Genomic DNA, 19248 nt, shown 5'->3' with positions numbered 1-19248 from the left:
ACTTGATGGCTTGTTGCTGTGTTTAAAAAAAAAAATGAAAAAGGCTTTTTCTAATCAACGTGATGAAGAACCATGATTTGAATAATTTATTTAAGATTATTTTTTTGTTAATGCCATTTCTTATTGAAAGGTAGCTAATTGATGGCTGAATAGATGGACACTTTGTGTTGATGACTGGTTAAAAAAAACAACTCAATTCTAAAGACGATATGTTACAACACACTGAATACAGTATGGCAGAAACATCAGTGCATTTTATTGCACTGTCCTGAAGATTTATTTAAAAAATATATATTATTAAAAGGGCATTTTGATAGATTTGAATGGGTGAACTATTTTGGTACTGCTCAAATGAATTTCCAGAAATGCTGACCACAATATAAATCCAAACAACCAGAATTTGGAAATAACCCATCTTGTCTGAGTGGTATCATACACTATTTTCTGCTCCACAGTTAGGGGGCTCCACAGTCTGTCTGTGCCCACTGTACATAAGCTGCATTGTACTTTTGGTGTGTGAGAAGGATTTTTCTGCCTGCCATCTCAATTGCCCTTTGAGGATGATTAGTGTTTATTGAATAGAACTGAATTGAATTTAACTGTTTACAGGCACGCTGTCCTGATCCTGGGCCATTTGTCTGTCTTCTGGCTTAGAACTACACCAGTGGCTGTTTTCTTAGTGCAGTTGCTGGAATGTGTGTGTGTGTGTGTGTGTGTGTGTGTGTGTGTGTGTGTGTGTGTGTGTGTGTGTGTGTGTGTGTGTGTGTGTGTGTGTGTTTGCCAGCAGAGAGAAATCTAGAACTCAGGGGCAATGAGTGTATTTGGCTGAGTCTGCTTGCTTGAAAACACAGAAAGAAAGAGGCCGATTACTGTCGAAGCCAAAGACGTACATGACAGATGGAAAGCCCATTGTTCATTTATTTACAGCTTGTTTGTGTGTTGTTCGCCCTTGCTCTTTATGTAGCTTGTAGTTATGTTAATGTAAAAGAAAACAATGTCTTCTCTACTGATTTTTTTCCCACATATTTCAGTCTAGGACCCACATTTGTAAAATGCCGTTCTGGGACTGGCTGTAAGTCTATGTCTGAGTCTAATGAGGGTGTTATTGTGCATTAAATGATTCACTTTCATACTGTTTTCAGCTGAGTGGCATTCACCTCTCCATAGTCTTCAGTCAAAATACTGTTTGCATTCAATCTGTTTTAGGGGAATAAAATATACTTGATGTTGAATATTTCTAAATTATACAGCATCATGGTCTGTAATTTTAATCCCATTTTAGTTTTGAAATGCACAAGAAATATTCTCCCTTTCCATCAAATGGCAGTATGTGGGTTTTTACTGAACTTCATCATATTATGCATTAGGCATCACAACACTTGGCAGGTTCTCTGCTCTGATGCTGACATGTACTGGTTGATGTTAATGTCTTAATTTCAGGCACCAACACGCACAGATATAACTACTCTGTGTATACATGTATCTGTGCTGTAATGCATTCAAGTAAAGGAAGCTGAACGAATTTGTTGTTGGTATTAATCAGATCATGATGTTTCTATCTTAAACACCAGTATCAGACCTGTAACCCTTGGACCTGTAAGCTAAGGGATGCTGGGTTCCAGTGCTTTGGCCTGTTGTCTAAGTTGTTTTGGTGGCATTGGATAGGAGATTTAACCAACTTGACACATCCACAATCTGCTACAGGCAGATTATTTTGCATATGTTATGTCTGTAGGAAATGATTGCATATTATAATAAAGTTCTTTTTCTTCAGTGTTATTGACATTTATTGATCATTTAGTTTTTTGTTGTTGTAATAAAGTGACCAGTGCAAGCAAGGTGACACAAGTTCAACAGGTCATTTGCTGTTGTAGGTTCTGGTACGAAGATATAGCTTTGTCAATGAAAGCTAAAGCTAAACCAGCCTAAACTGGATTCAGCTTGCTTTTATTTGCAGAAGAGGTCACCCACCTTTTTGGGCTGACATAACCCTTGACAGCAAACAACCTACCTGTTTCCCCCCCTGGAAATAATTAAAAAAATTAAAAATCTGAAGGTGGTGTTTGACGTGTTTGGTGTCCAAATGGATGTTTCTTTCCATCATTATAACTGTTTTCTACCTTTACCTGATTAGTGGCCATCAAATAAAATACTAACACAAAATGTCTTATACAAAAATTATTTGTTAAAACAGCTCCAAGGTTTTGTTGTTATGGCAATCAGAATGAATCTATAACAGTGAAAACCGTTTTAATATTGACACTTAAATGGATCGAATACAAAAACTGGATCAAAAATCGTTTAGAAATCCGTGTAAAATACCTACTCTGCTCGAAAAGACAAGCCTGCTGATTGCTTCTGTCCCAACGGTGAGGGAGCAGCTCTGCTCTCTGTTTTGGCTTCTTTCTTCTTTTTCTTTTTTTGTCAATGCGCAGTGTATTACGGTAAAAAGGAGGCGGGCTCTGACCTACATGTGCGTCGCGTTTTGATTGACATGGCGGAGTCTCCCAGTACGCGTTGCGCCGCGCCAGCAGACAGGCAAGACTCGACCCTGGGAATAAAAAAACACGCAGCCCCGTCTGTTTGAAGATTATTTTATTGCAGCGAGGTGAGTTCTTTTTACACTTCTTTCACGGTATGAAACCACCCCGCAAAGTACGGGAATAGAAGCAGATGGAGTCGATGTTGGAAAAGTTTTAGAAGTGCGTGTCTGTGAGTGTGTGAGTTTGGAGAACTGAGCGCTGACGCCGGCAGTCTGGGCCACTTGGCCAGCGCAAAGGAAAAAGGAAAACTGCTTCGCTGCTGCTGCGGAGGGAGTCGGGAACTTTTGGGCAAAAATGTCCCGTTTATTTTAAAACAACAAGTTAAAATCTAACCAGCGGGGCTTATCGTGTTAGTTATTCACACTAGTCGAGTGAATGTGTCGGGCTGTGCGTTTGGAGTCTTGCTCTTTGTGGCCCCGATTTCTCAGCTTTCGCGAAAGAATGTGTTTTTGTCTCCGAGGACTTCAGATGGAGTGAGTGCGCAACAGGAGAAAAGCTTTTCTCTTTTGCCTATTTCTGCAACAAATCGCAGTTGTTGCACTGCGACTTGCATTCTGGAAATAGTCTGTTGTGTTGTTGCTGCTCAAAATCAGGAAACGAACACTTTTATAGCTGGAAAATAACTTGGAATGGAAGATGCTGAGGCAGTCAGATTTGACAGAGGGGGTTGCGAAATCATTGAATTGACACTATAGGGGGGATCTAATGCATTGGGTAACTGCTGAGAAATGTTAAAGGGAAGGTGTTATAGCGACTTTCCATTGAGTTTGTGCGCGAATGCAGGAAAAAGGATTTGGAGAAGAAAAAAAATCCCAACTCCAGCATATCCTAGCATTCCTTCCAGCCAGTCTCTCTCTCTCTCTCTCTCTCTCTCTCTCTCTCTCTCTCTCTCTCTCTCTAAGAAACGACTACGTGTCTGTCTGTTTGTGCAGGGAAGACAAATCTCTCTCTGATGCAGACGTGGAGATCAAACATTGGTCTCCTGCTTGAAACAGTGCCGTGTTAGTTCAGAGGAGAGTTGTGGCAGCAATGGGTCGGAAAATTTGAGATGCAAAAGATGACTTCGGTAGTCAGATTTTGGTGGTTGTGCGTCAGTTAAAAAAAAAAAAAAAATGTAATAACAGGACTGAGTGGTTAATTGTCATGCTGTGTCATAGCGGTGGACGTATAATTGGGTCTATGATTTGAGAATCACATATCCCCCTGCTGTGGGCTCTGGATCCAGTGGGCACGTTGAAGAATATAGACTAGGGGAAAAATAACCACACACACACACGCACGCACGCTTACTTTTTTCAGGGGCGCGAGAAAGAGGAGAGGGAGAAATCCGATCCCAAATACATGACGTCAGATGACATTCCTTTGGTGAAGGCTGATGTGGCCATGTATTTTTTTTTTTTCTGTGAAAAACTGATATTCGACTTTTTTTTGTGGGGGCTTTCAAGGGTGGGGGGGGGGCGAAATGATTGGCTACCCGCTGAGGTGTGTTTTGGTTTAGGTGAGAGCAAAGGATTTCTCTTTTTGGTGCATGAATGGGCAATTTATTTTGCTTCCACAAGTCAGAGGCATCAAAAAGTCTTAGCATCAAAAGTTTAGGCTATGGACAATAAGCCATGGTTTAGATGGAGACTAGCCCTGTGCCATGATTTATGCATTTTACAGACATCTCTTGATGAAAGTAAAGTGAAAGTCTCGTTGAAAGTGTACCTTTGTCGATTTCTTTCTTCTTAAAATCTTTAAAAATGCCTAATTTCTAAGTCAGGCCCTAACTCAACAGTCACTGAACAGGTAAGATAGGATTTGGGAAGGCTCTAATTTGCAGCCCCAGGACGTTTCTTTTAGTTTCTTTGGTTTCAGACGAGGTTGTTTATCACAGCCTGCAGCTCGAGTGTGAAACAAATGCTAGAGGGACTGTTGGATTTTGCAATTGATCAGTCACCACAAAGTGGAAGAAGCTGTGTTGGTCTGACTACCTGTGTAGCCTTAAGTTCCAGGTGCTGAGCTGATCACAAAGGTCTGCAATCAATATTATCAAAGCAAAAACTTGTGTTTTTAAATGGATTAAGTACTACACCCATATCCCTCTTAACACAAGCTGAATGAGGTTTATATCACTGTACACTGTTCTCTGAAAGTTAAGCCCCTTTGGCTCCAACATGTATATACTATAAGAATGTAAACAAAGCTCACAGGCCGACATTTGAAAAGTTATAAGAGCCCAGTAATGTTGTCCTTGTATTCATAGCAAATTTAATAAAAAGTCTGGATGAAAACTCTTATTTCAGCATTTTAAATGCTAGTTACACAGGCTTTTTGAGTTTTTATGTTTGTATACTGTATGTATGAGTTAAGTTGGCTGTCAGGAATACCAGAAATGTGGCGCTAAAGAGTAGCAATGTTCCGATACCGGTATCGGCTCCGATACTGCCTAAAACGCTGGTATCGGTATCGGGAAGTGCTGGAGTTTATGCACCGATGTGATACCACGTAATAAAGCCCTAAAGAAAAAATACGTTAAAGTAGTTTATTTATGTTCTTTTTCCGTTATAACTGACTGTCAAACTGCATAATAAAAGAACGTTCCGTGGCATTCATTGTTTGTTTGTGTGTTCATGTTTCACAAAGAGTTTAACCTGAGCCAGACCGACAACAAAGATAGAAATAATATCACATCCATACAGGGATAGTAGTATACTATGCATATTATTATGTTAAAACATAATAAAATATATGACACACTGGTATCGGATCAGTACTCGGTATCGGCCGATACGCAAGTTCAGGTATCGGAATCGGGAAGCAAAAAATGGTATCGGACCATCTCTACTAAAGAGTACAACAGCATAATGTAAGCAGGGATTTGCACTCAAACTGAAGCAATTGCAAGTAAGGGAAATTTATACTTGTAAAATCCCCCTTTTCTGTGTTTTTTCTAAAATTAAATACACTGCAATTATGTAACAGAACAGAAATAACTGTGTTTAGACTGGAGTCAGGTTAAAGCGGGGTAGCCATTGTTGCTTTAGCCTTTCTACGTCTTTCACATGACTAGGCAAAGGGTTGAATAACCATCTATGTTCTGAAACCATTATGGCTTCGTCAGGTACATCTTTGACAGGTACAGCTCATTCAGCTGTGTCAGCCTGTGTGATGGTGAGTCACCACATGGGTTAAATGTAACTTTGCAGCTGCTTTGTTTGATCCCACATAATCAGTTTGTCATTTAGTTTTACTCCACTAAAGTGCCTGAACAAGGACAAGGGAATTGGTGCCAATAATTCAGAATATATCATTAGAAACTCAATGTATTGTGCTTTCTTCGGACAGACAGTTTACCACATGTAATCAAAGTTTTCTTGAAGTAACACTGTCCCGATTTCTCCTCCAGCAGGTGCAAATAAACACTCAGATTGATGTATAGGGACCCAGCCTTGATGGACTGGTTGTGTTTGCATTTAATATCCTGAGACAGGTTATTCTAAGCGCAATGAGGAAGTCCTCATGTTTCATGAGGACTCGTGATGCCAAGAACATCGGTCTCCGTCTGACCTCAGGCATAATCTGGGTTCTCTGCTTTCTACCCTCGGTGAGTTGCGGTTCGCTGTTGGCCCAATAAAACCTTCAGGTACGCTTGGTCGAAATGGGGTCAGGGAGGGGGCAGGATGATGTTTGCGTGTGTGTGTGTGTGTGTGTGTGTGTGTGTGTGTGTGTGTGTGTGTGAGACCCTAGAACATGTTATTCGAGGGGTAGTGTTACTGAGCAGTGCTTGTGTATCAGGAACAGAAGCTGGGGCAGCTATAAAGTTACACAGACAAGACAATGCAGCTCTGGAGAGTGTGTGCGAGCATGTGAAAGAGAGGCAAAGAACAAGAAGAGAGGTTCAGATAAACCTCATCCAGTGTTTCCCTTATAATTGTACAGGCCAAAGGGAAGCCCCACTTGGGGAAACATATCCATTGTGTTTTCCGTATATTCATTCTGCAGCGGCGGCACGCCGTGAGTCCATGACCAAAGCAACTGTATGTGGTTAGTTCACATCTGTAACAGCTGTCGACAGTCGAGTATGTTATCTTAACTGTTAAAGTCGGTTGAAACATTGTCGGTAGCCTAATGGTTACAAACACGTACATGCTTACGGATTCCGTGTTTTTGTGTTTTTTAGCTGAGCTGGACCAGAGAATATTCGAATAAAACGGATCGTTGATACTGTTTTGCCCTCATTGTTCTCGGTGGAAGTGATGTAATGTAGCGTTTAATTTGGAGTGAGCACTGCGCCGATAATCAATAATGAAAATAACTGTTGGTTAAAACCCTAGTCGGTATGGGACAGTGGTGATTCCGATTCAAAATGCTAACTCTGTGAAGATATAAGTTTATCCACCATTTACCGCTATGTCTGCAAACAATCATCCACAATTTCCCTTTTAAATATACTGATAATGACCGTTTAGTTGGCCCTGATAAGCTGCCCATTATATCGGGAATCCTTCCTTCCATGAATTGGTACGCCTTTGCTATGTACAGTACTAAACTACGTCTGCACCTTGCATAAAGTCCGCTATCAGTTAAACTATCTGTTTCTCTGAATGCAAATGGTGTGCTTCCTAGAAAGATCACTGCCCTCACTGTTACTGTAGCAGAGGTGTGATTTGGTCGAGTGGACGAGCTGCTTCCTGCTTCCTTGCCTGTGATAGGAGGCCTTGCCTATTGGTGGGCTGGATGTGTGGAGGCGTTCCTGTTCTGTGAGGTCAAGAGGTTGACAGCCGCAAGTGTCTGCAGCTTCTCTTCCTCTCGTCCCTGTAACCCTTCTCTCCTGATAATGCACAACACATGGGCTATCCCTGTGGTGGAGCAGACAGGTGCGTTTGCCTTGAAAACCATCTCTGCTGCGGCTGCTGGCACATATGATGGAGTGCAGCGGAGCTCTAGAGGGTATGCCAACCCAATGTTTCATTTATATTAAAAACAAGTGGCTTTATTAAGCTGACAGATATCTTCATGCAAGAAATGACTGATTACCACTACCTCTGCCATTTATAGATTAATCTGTAAATCATTTAATCAATAACATGTCAGAAAATAGTTAAAAACATCCATTAAAATACCAGAGATCCAACATGGCTTTTAGAAATTGCTTATTTTATCCAATCATCTGTAAAATAATATATATGAATATATTGAGTTTACTATCATATGTGACATAATGCTTAAAAAATAAAATTTCCCATTTCTTGTTGTCACTGACATTGAGTTGATTTTGAAGTTTCCTACTGTTGGTATCCATCAGTAAATGATGATATGTTATAGCGATGTTGCTCCTCTTACATATGATGAATTGGACTATCTGTTGAACGTGACACACAATTAGTGGATTCTACAGACTCATTTAGAAAGTGTGGTTATGCAGGTTTATCTGAAGTTTGTTAGGTAGGTTTCATTTTGATTAAAATGTGGTGATCGATGAGGTTAAAGTTTTGGTCAAACTAAACCTGCAGGCAATGTGTTATACCATGTAAACGCATACCAAATAAGAGCTGTATGTAGGTTCAAAGTCCAAAACAGGAAAAAAAAACGTCATATCTCACGACAGCGGCAGGATATCTGCTGCTTGATGCTTTCACTTTCCATTTCCCAGCGTTTTGTGCCGGTTACCTAACTTATCTTTCTCTTTCATGCTCTCTCCCTCTGTTTCTTGGTGTTTCTTTCTCTCCCATATGAACGGTGGCTTTTTGTTGAAGTATCCCAGCATCTCATGTTTGCTTGGCACAGAGCTGTAATGTTTACCCTCCTCCTCTCTTTCTTTCTCCCTCCCTCCCTCCCTCCCTTCCTCACTCCTTCCTTTACTTTCTCATTCCCAGAGCCCTGTCTCCACTTTTTTTTTGTCTCTCTTGATAATTTCCTGCATTGTTGACAGTTGATTTAGAAGAAGATAAAAGAAGCCTTTCAACTTCTCTACTCCCCTCCCCTCTCCTTGCCTCGCCTCTACTTTCCTATTGCCGTCTCCTCTCCTCTCCTCTCCTCTCATCTCATCTCCGGAGGACAAAATATGGAAATCAATCAATTGAAAATAGCACATTTTTCATATAACAAAAAGGGAACAACAATTTAGAGCTGAAACTATTAGTCAATTAATCAATTAGTTGACTGACAGAAAATGTATTGGCAACAATTGTTTCAATCACTTTTCAAGCAAACACGAGCCGCTTCCAGCTTCTCAAATGATCTCAAATCTGTGAGGATAATTTGCTTGTCTTTGTCTACTGAGTTGTAAGTTAAATATCTGTTGGTTGTAGACTGTTAGTTGGACACAAGTAGCAAAAAGAGGATGTTACCTTGTGCTTGAAAACATTGGAGTTAAGATGGACATTTCCCGTTATTCTATGGTGTTTTATAGACCAAGGGATTAATTAATGAATGAAGATAATATTTAGTGGATTTAATGATAATGAAAAAAAATCATTATTTGTAGCCCTACTTTTGTATAACAGAAGAAGACCGATAAAAGAGTAATTAAGGAGAGCTATCATTGGAACATAACACATTCATATATACTGTGTATATATAAAAAAAGAGGTGGAGACACATACTAACTATAGGCAATACTGACCAAGACAGTTTAAGGTTTTTGAACATGGTCAGAGTTAAACAGCAGTATAGTATAACATAGTAAAGTGTAGTACAGTATGGTGTAGTACAGTAGTGTATGACTTTTTGTGCAAATATCAGCAATATTTCTGCATTTGAATACACAACATAGTTGACACATGATGCAACGCGTGACTTCACCAAAAAACTTTCACTTGGTGTCGTTTGAAAGTTCTTGACAGCAGTTGTATGGCTCCAGTAGAGACAACATTGAGACAGAAAGGTAGAGTGACATTTTGAGGATTAGATCAGATGATGAAATAAAATGATTATGACGAATAGGGGTGTGCAAAAAAATTGATTCACATTCGTATGGCGATTCAAAATCGATTAATAGAATTCCAAAAATCGATTCATATATATTTTTTTTTTTTCGTTTTGTAATGGCGTGTATACTATAATTATCCTGAAATTAGATTAGCTCGCCATTCCCATAGATGGCGCTGCGTCAAATTCACACTGACGCCTGGGCACTCTTGTTAATCAAAAGAAGAACGAGTGCAGCAGAAGTAGTTTAGTCGGCGAAACATTGGCAAACCTCACAGAAAGAATTATTCAACCTGCTCCATCTTCATTGAAGGTGAGAGTTTGGGCACATTTCGGCTTTTATAACCTCGAGGGGAAGACAGAACTTGATAGCAATCATGCTATATGCAGGCTTTGCAAAGAGAGAGTTCAGTTTTTTGGAAACACCACAAACTTGAGAACTCCCATGGTACGCCATCACCCAGAGATTAACATTAAAGACGTGGACGAACAACGACGATATTGAATTGAATCTTGAGCCTAAAAATCGATATTCAATCGAACCGTGACATTTTCTGAATCGTGCACCCCTAACGACAAATAGATAATGTGTTTGGAATCCAGAATGTAGTCTGTCTGTCTGTTGGTAGAGTTTTGTGGATACATGCATGCAGAAAAGCCGGGTGAGTTCAGAGTTGTGAGGCGCTCGGCTGTCCTGCCCTGCCCGTGCCCCTGCACAGTTCCTCGGGGGTATCGTCCATCAAAATAGCTTGTTGAAGAGCTGCCCACTGGTGTGTGTAGCGTGTGTGGTCAGCTGGCTGAAGGGACCAAGCATGCACCTATATACACACACAGAGCACCGACTTAACACACATGCATGAAACATGCACACACACAGAGTTAACTTTACGTGCCTGCATTAGCATGCCAGGCGTGTTGGTGTTGCTAGTTGGCAGGCCCATGGAAAGTTCCGCCAGTCGTTAATGGCTGTTTTTATGCCTGACTGTGAGCGTTTGGAGTGTGTATCTCAAGTGTCTTGAGTCTGCTGTGGGCTGGGGTTCATGTGTTTGTGTGTGTGTGTGTGTGTGTGTGTGTGTGTGTGTGTGTGTGTGTGTGTTGGAGTATGGAACTGAATCTGTAACTTGTTATATTTCTGATTATTATGTGGCTGGAACTGAAATTGGGACTGGTACATGCACACGCTTGTGTGTGTGTGTGTGTGTGTGTGTGTGTGTGTGTGTGTGTGCGCGTGTATGTATGTGTGTGTGTGTGTGTGTGTGTGTGTGTGTGTGTTACACACTGTCGTTGAGGGTTCTACTCAAGGAGGAAGTAGGTGTTTTTTAATGCAAAGCCACATGTTTTATTACTTGTTAAACCCTCCTCCTCCTCTCCCCCCTCCAGGGCATGCAGACACACTTCCACCCCTCCCCTCCTCTCACCCTGTCTTCCCCCACCCATTCCAGCTCCACATACCTGTCATTTCTCGTTCTTGCTTATTTGCCACTCACGTTTCCACAAGGCTAATTGTTTTGGAAACGCTGATGAGCTTCATCCACACTAGCAGTTTTTAACGTAGTTTAAAAAAAGAAGTTTGTCATACACAATAAAATTCAAAACCAGGAGGAAAATTGAAAAAAAAAACGTAAGCTCTTATTCTGTGAGGACAGGGACCAACACAGCTACTACTGTTATGTCGTTGAGTATAAAACAATATAAAAGGGTGATTTGATCATGAATGCCTGTCTACCAAGTCCAACAGTAATTCCTGCACTGCTTAACTGAGACGTCCTTCAAATCATTACTTTGTACTCGCAAAATCAGCTGACACAAAACATGGTTAAGGACAACACCTGTATTGTCTTATTGGCTGTCCCAACGTTTTAAAATGAGTGACCACGATAGAAAGTTGTCCACTTAACCTTACTGTCGCAAGGGCACCTGATTGAGATTATGTAGGCACCATCATTTTTGGAAATGTTTTATTCACTTTGGAGAGAGTTTCAAATAGAAAATGCATTTTCAGATTTATCCGGCTTGGTGTGGACATGGCCTCCCCTATTTTCCCCTTACTTCTCCCCTCCTTGCCCTCAAGCTGGGACCCCCCACAAATCACTAAAACATCCCAAACACATCCACCCACACACGCAGGCAAGCATGCAGAAACACACACTACAGCACTCACACACCCACAGCCCTGAACTAGTGTGTGAAATCCTGAGGTTGATTGAGGAGAAGGAATGTGACCTAGTGACCCCAGGCTGTGGGGAGGGGTTGTGTGTGTGTGTGTGTGTGTGTGTGTGTGTGTGTGTGTGTGTGTGTGTGTGTGTGTGTGTGTGTGTGTGTGTGTGTGATGTTAGGGAGCAAGTGATTGTATGTACACTTTCCATTGGCTTGCTATTCCCAGAAGTGTCCTCTCTCATTTTTCAGCCCATTTCAGTTTTCTTCTAAATGGATTGCACGCCACATTCATAAACTTGACTATGAGTTAGTCATGGAATTAGGCATGTAAAGTACAATTCATTCATGATTTTCTTGCTCTGTTGTGAATGTAAAGGGTGTGTGTGTGTGTGTGTGTGTGTGTGTGTGTGTGTGCGTGCGTGTACACACATCTCTCAGACTCAGTTGTTGTCTTGTCTGTGAGAGTGGAGCAGGTCTCTCATGTAGGTGTGACTAAAATAAATAAATAGCCTTTCTCTCTCAGCACCCACACAGACACTCACACACACCACCCACTAAGCAAGCTTTTTCATGGCCCATAAAACTGATGATCTGAATGCCTCTTGGTGGTTTGTCTCTGTCATGTGCTCATCCATTCAAGAATGTAAGTTTGAGTGTGAGAGAGAGTCTGTTTACTTGTATTATTATATCAGATGTATTTACTCCTTGTTGTTGTTTATATGTATGTTTGTTGTTATGCTTTGCAGAGAGAGAGAGAGAGAGAGAGAGAGAGAGAGAGACACTTGACATAGCTGTCTTAATTAAGACTCATGGCATGGAGCTCAGCATTAGTGGCAGAGACATGCTGTGTGTGCAGGCCTAAGCGGCAGCAGGTCCACTGGCAGGGAATGTGGGCTTATTGTCTGGACTCTGTGGTTGTCCTCCTTTACTTCTCTTTACTACCCACTTGTAATACAGAGCTGATTAGGATGATTGTAGGTCATTGCATTAATATTCATGTTAATACAGAGGTAAGTGGGTCTTGACAGCAAACTTCACAGCAGTGATAAAACAACAAAAGTTCTCTAAACTTCTTGAATATCTTACAATAATGATAGATATAGCCTATGTGTTTTAACTTCATAAACTGCATGCCAGTCATGCACTTCTGACTCCAAACTCCGATTTGTGATGTTTAGTCCGCTGTATGTTGCAATCTTTCTCTGCATTGGAGTGTCTGTAATTTACTGTAAAATGAATGAGGAGGGACGCCTTAGCATTGACATTCAGTTGCCTAATGATTGATTCATCAGAAAACAATTAAACGTGTCTATTGCAATATCCTAGAATACAGTATGACAACATAAAATGTCGTGCTTTGTCTGACCAACAGTATAAAATCCAAAAATATTCAATTTATTAGAAAGTAAGACTAAAAAAGCAGCAAATTGTCACATTTTAAGAATGTGGAACCATCAAATGTTGGCAACTATGCAGCTCTAGTATATTCTGAATACTTTGTGATTAGTCTTTCCATTATTTAAATAAGTTTCCCCTTATTTGCTGTATGAGCATTTTCAGAAGCATTGCTCATATTTGCCTCAATCACTCTGTGGACTCTGCAATAGACAGTGTGTAAACCTACATACAAACCTTTTTTTCACATGCGAGTTATGTGTTTCAATTCAATTCCTCAAACAGCTGACTTTACAGTAATATATCAAAACAGTCACATCGGACACATTTCCATCTCATTCTATCTGTCTTTCTGTACACACACACACACACACACACACACACACACACACACACACACACACACACACATATATTGTGTCCGGTGTCTGATCCTTGAGTCTCATTCTGTGGTATGAGTTTGGGTTTGGGGGTTTGACTCCAGGGACCAATTAGCTGAGATGTTTATTGTGGATTGTATAGTTAAAGCCCCACAAAGGTTTTCCCTTTTTTAAACTCGGTGTAACCGGAGGCCAAATCACACACTAAATATGCTGAATATGCACGTGAAATTGTCCTTCATGAGGAACTATAAGTAATCTTCAGTCCTGTGGTGTTGTGGTTTGGAGTCTGGGCTCAGCTGAAAGTTTACTAGCTGGAGTGCAAGACTGAAAGTATTGTCCGCTTCCCCGCCAAGGTATACAATGTATTGTGTGTATGTGTGTTTATATATGTGCGTGCATGCTTGTTTTTGTGCAATGGAGTTCAAGCATGCCTGTGCACCCAATTGGTGTATTTTTATGTGGGTGTGTGCACGCCTGTGTCTGTGTGCCGATGTGTGCAGTGAGGAGGAAGTGGCTGTGTTTGTTTAAACTAAGCACGCTCAGCCATGTGGGACAATTTAGCGGGAATGAGAACCCTGCAACCCCCTCCTCCCCTCACCCTTCCCCAAGACTGCACTGACCTCCTCCCCCACCCTACCCCAAAACATTCTGAATGGGCGGCTGTCTTTTGAAGGCTGAGGGATTGTTTGGGAAATAGGGCTAATAGTGTGGGGGTGAGGACAGGGGGGAGCAAGCGAGGAAGAGGGAGGGCAGGAGAGCCCTCAAACAGGTTAGAGATGGAAGTGGGACAGAATAGGAGGAGATGAGGGAGTAGAGGAAGAGGAGGAAGGCCGAGCGCTGGTGCATTAAAATCAAAGTGTAACTAATGTTCATTGGCCACTGGTCCTTTCTTGTGAAAACCATGCAACCGTGAAAGTCATACACAACACAGACGCTGTCTTAGCTGAGCCGCCACTTAAAAAGGATCCAGCCCGGCGGGCGAAAGCATCATATTTATGCTAAAACCCTGTATTACATGGAACCAACTGCATTACACAGCAATGAAGAAAAAAGGTAGTCGGCAAGGACACATGAATGAGGCTGTGGAGCTAATGTAGAACTGGTGCTGTATAATGTCATGCTAGCATACTACTGTCATGTCTGGCATGTAAATGAATGTCTGTCTGATGCGCATGTAAGGCCTCACGAGAGCCAAACTATGGATCATTTTGGGATTATATGTGTGTGTATGTGAGAAAGCGAAAGACAAAGAGAGAATGTTTTTGAACCTGAATTGAGTTCACACTGTCTTCATATCTCCATGTTGACAAGAGGAGAACTCACTTTGAACATGTATTTCTGAAAACTTACATTAGTCCAGCGGTATTCAAAGTCTGTGGGAATGCCCACAGTCTCAGAAAGATAAATTAAACACTTATGTTGCCTTAATAACTGCACTAGCTTGCAAAATTCAAGCACACCTGAAGGCATGCAGATCTTCAGAATTTGATCAAGGGGTTCAGTGGTGCTGTGTGCCTGCTAACTAATCTTAAAAAATCCTTGAATAGACTTCAAACTGAACGACCCCAGCTCTTATTTAACACCATTAGCAAGCTAGCCGTGCCATGCCAGCACCCAGATGGCTTGTGTGTGTATCTCCACAGCCTGTCATACTACCCACCAGTCAGCCCAACTCAGCCTTTAGTCTCCTGGCTTGTCAAACTAGCCTCCATGTGTGTGGCCAGACTGAGCCTTGGAGATCCAAGGTGTTAGAGAGGGGTTTGCTGTGAGCTCTCCTCAAGCTCAGCGCTCCTCCCTGGGCTGCAGAGTGCCCAGCCCTCAGCCTCTCTGGATCTGATGGAGAAAAGTCTGAACTGTGTGTGTGTGGGGGGGAAGAGAGAGAGAGAGAGAGAGAGAGAGAGAGAGAAAGAGAGAGAAAAAAAAATCTGGAAGCACTGCCATGAAGAAGGGTGAGTCATGTTCATGTGCTTGTGGGAGAATAGCCACTTCCTCTGTAATAAACAAACACCAACAAATTACAGCATTTCTTAAGGCAGTCTGGCTTATTGACAGGAATAGTGAAGATAAAGATGTTGGCACTACCAGTCATGAAGATGGCAGAAATGTTCTAGACATAGATGAGGCTGATGGAAATAAAGAAGACATTGACATCAGTTTTAATGATGATGATGATAAGGGCGGGGTGGGTTTATGTTTGTGCCAGTCGGTAAACTATTTAGTTGTGTGTGTGTGGTCACCAGTTTGTGGGAACAGGCGTTAAACATCTGTAAGTCAGAGGAGTGCTAAGTTTGGAGAAAAATGGCAAGAGTCTGGTGGTCCTGGCTAATGTAATTGGTGGAAATGTCAGAGTCTGTGAAGTAAAATGGTATCACAAAATCACTTTGTCTCCGTGGGTTTGAGTTGCCTCTGTTTAGACTTGCACACAATGCCCCACATTATTTCACATCAGTATTTTCTCCCTTGTGCTTGCATCTTTTTCTCATACACGGTAGACAGAGAGAATATAGATATCCTTTTTCTCTATTCTCCTCTGGAGTTACGTCGCTGCTACGTGGCAAGCATTGGACTGTCGGGGCCTCTACTGTGGGTTTACTGCCTGCTGGCCCCCAGCCCAACCCCACACACACACACACACACACACACACACACACACACACACACAAAATCACACACATACACACACACACACACATGGCCAGCACACAGCCGTACAGCTGCAGGAGGGAGGGCTCGCCTGGCAGATGCGCACATCTGCTGGAGCTAGCTGTCCTAATGTGAAGCTAACAGCTAACACAGAACTCCCAGTGCAACACAGAGCTGATTGTGAACGCTATGCCTTCATGAATAGCCAGGGGAAAAGTGGAGAGCGTGTTTTAAGCTATCTTAGCTTGACTCTTTATTTGCAGGAATCATTCAATTTGCTCTCCTCTCTCTGTCTTTGTCTCTTTCTCACACACACACACACACACACACACACACACCCCCTCGCTCACTGCCTGCTGTCTGTGGTATGACAGGCAGGACTAATGTTTGTTCTGGAGCAATAACACAATTAGGATTCCACACATTTCTCTCTCCACACACACACTCAACGTGTGGCCCCTTCGTTCACCCCTCCCCATTTTTTCTCCCTTCTCCTCTTTCCACTCCCCTTTCCTCCCCCTCCTCTTCTTTCCATCCTGCCTCCCCTGACCTTCTCTTAGTTAACAGATTGCTGTCAATTCCGCCTGCGCAGACAGGTAACACATGATATTGATTCAATAACACCAAGTTGCTTTGCTTTTGACCAAACTACAGAGCTGTCTCAGTCACATGTATGTGTGCGTACTTTATTCTTGGCACAGTTCTCCTATTCGGTCCACTGCTCTTCCGCTTAGGGTTGGATTCAGGTGAGCTTCTACCATACAGCAATTAACCTTTCTCTCTCTGTGTCTCGCTTACACACATCCTGGAACTACTCTCCCTCAGCTCCTGACCTGAGTGTAAAATAACCGTTTCCTCTTCATTTTGTTCACAAGGAAAACTGATGCCTCGTCTACCCCTCCCTCATCTCTTCCTCCCCCTTTCTCAACTTCTCTCCTCTGTCTTCTTTTCTTTCTCTGCACTCCCTCTACTGTCTCTTCACCTTTCTTTCTCTCTGACCTTGTTTTGTGTTCCGCTGTGTGTTAAGGGGTGTTGTCCTGATCCTGTATATATGTGTGTGTGTGTGTGTGTGCGCGCACAGTTATGTAACGGTAGTCTCTCCCTGGGAATGGGCTGCTGCTTCTATGAGCACTGCTTCTACTTCCTCCCACCCACTGCCCCGGCAACAGCCTATAAAGGGAGCCGATGGTTTCCCCTCAGCCAGTGGGAGAGTGGAGCTGTGTTTTGACAGAGTAGTGGAATGTGAGGAAGGTGGAGTCTTTTCAGGAAGTGGATGGCAATAGCGTCAGATCCTGGAGTCTTTGGCTGAGCTACTTATTTGGCACCCTGGAAAAGCTTGAATGCCGATACACTTTTTTTTTTTGTGTGTGTGTGTGTGGAAACAAGCTGATCAAAGCTGTTAGATTTGTTTTTTAGTGCGTACATGAGCATTCTGTTAGATTTTTCACTTAAATGAAAGAGGAGTTCACACAATAGAATTGTTTATCTTTTGATTCATTTAAAGTTATCTGAAGCTGTGTATGTCGACAAAGAGAAAGCTGGACAGACAAAATAAGCATTACTTAAATCTTAAAAAAAAAAAAGGCTCAGTGGGAGGGAAGGGGAGGGAGAGGCAGAGCGGAGGCTGACTTGAAGTCACTAGATCATCTGTTTCTGGCCCGTGTTCCTGGAAACCAGGCCTGATGAGAGGATTGGATGGGTGGGTAGATGGATAGATGGGAGGATGACAGAGGAGAAAGGCTTTGCCCAGGGTGCCTATTTTGTGTGTGTGTGTGGAGGGTGTGGGATGGACGGGGGAGAGAAGTGCTGAGCCTGTCGTTTATCAGGCTGAGTCCTGACTTGTCCGCACTCCGGCTGAACACAATGATCTGCAGAATGCCTGGTATTCAGAGGAAACGGGGAAAAAAAGGAGACAAGGACAAAGACAGAGAAAATTAAGGAGAAAGAATAGTTCTATGAAAGGAGTAATCCAGCAAAACATTACACAGCGATGGTTTTATGCCATCTAATCTGGGATTAATTAAATGCAGCATGACCGATCAAGATTTCATCATTTTATCAGACACTGACATCAAGGTTAGGGATGTTCCTGCATTTCCTAGCACTAAGTGCAGAGTGTTAATAATAGCTTCTCATCTGCCTTGAGTTATGTACAATAGGCAGGCAACCTACCGCAGTTTAACCTTGGAGACTGTAAAAGTGGAGAGATGCACATTCATGCACGGAATGTGGGACGTGGCAATGACAAAACTTCCAAAACTGCAACCTTGTTGAGATAAGGATAGCAGTATCTGGAGTTTGGGGAAAAAAAGGCCTGTGGTAAGGAAGTGCTGCTAGTTTAAATCCCAGAATGTTTGGGTGAAATTCTACATTCCATGGTGTTTTGCATTGATAGGTTCATTCTTTGCAGATATTACCAGTTTAGCAGGTCTGCCTCATGATCCAACCGATCGTCCTGCACCCAGGCAATCACAAGTTCACCTTGTTTTCTGTAGAAGTGTTCTTGAGAAAGAGACAATAAACATTTAATTTCTAGCTCATTGTAGGTTTGTAAGGCTACAGCCACACTACTACGTTTTCGTTTTCATTTCAAAATCAAAAACCATCTCCGTCCACACAAGCGTTTAGGCTCCATATAAGAAATGATCTCCGTCCATATTAACACGTCTGACAACGCATCTCACAGGCAGCTGTAAACAGGAAGCAGGTTGTCCAACGTTAACTCTGTGGTTGAAAATCATGGATGTATAAGTTGAAAATACAGAAATAATTTGGAGAAAGAACAACAATGGCGAAAAGTAAGACCAGGGATTTATTTGCTTGGATGTATGTAAGACTACCTAACCGATAAGACTGACTGACGTGCGTCATCGTTTCCAAAGGTCTCTGTTTCTATCTGTTCAGACTACAATGCAACCCTGAAGTTTTCAAACTTAACGGGGTCAGCAGTGTTTAGAAATGTCTCCTTTTTAGGGGCTCGGAAACACCGGAGGAGTGTGGATGTGAGCCGTGAACGTAGCAAAAGATAATCGTTTTACTTAACTTAAAGGTGTAGCCTAAGAGTGCCAGATGAATGCACTGTAACCTTTTTTTAATAGCAATTTTACCTTTTAAGAGAATACATTTTCAAAGGTACCTTCTTTGACCCTACATTGAGGGATTGAGTTGTTAAGGAGACCAGTGTTTTTATCCAGAAATCATGACATGATTGATTG

The 19248-nt window shown here is 42.1% G+C and overlaps 1 protein-coding gene across 2 annotated transcripts in view; it reads left to right on the top strand.

The window, feature by feature from the left end:
- The first annotated feature begins 2508 nt into the window (after positions 1–2508).
- fndc3ba (fibronectin type III domain containing 3Ba) overlaps positions 2509–19248 on the top strand; it is a 107175-nt gene continuing 90435 nt past the window's right edge. For both annotated transcript variants that reach the window (XM_078276815.1, XM_078276814.1), the window contains exon 1: positions 2509–2608. The gene's annotated coding sequence lies outside the window, so the exon portion shown is untranslated. The remainder of the gene's footprint in view (positions 2609–19248) is intronic.

Source organism: Sander vitreus, chromosome 20 (genome assembly GCF_031162955.1).
Source record: "Sander vitreus isolate 19-12246 chromosome 20, sanVit1, whole genome shotgun sequence".
NCBI classification, from domain to species: Eukaryota; Metazoa; Chordata; class Actinopteri; order Perciformes; family Percidae; genus Sander; species Sander vitreus.
This window is presented reverse-complemented; position numbering and strand designations above follow the sequence as displayed.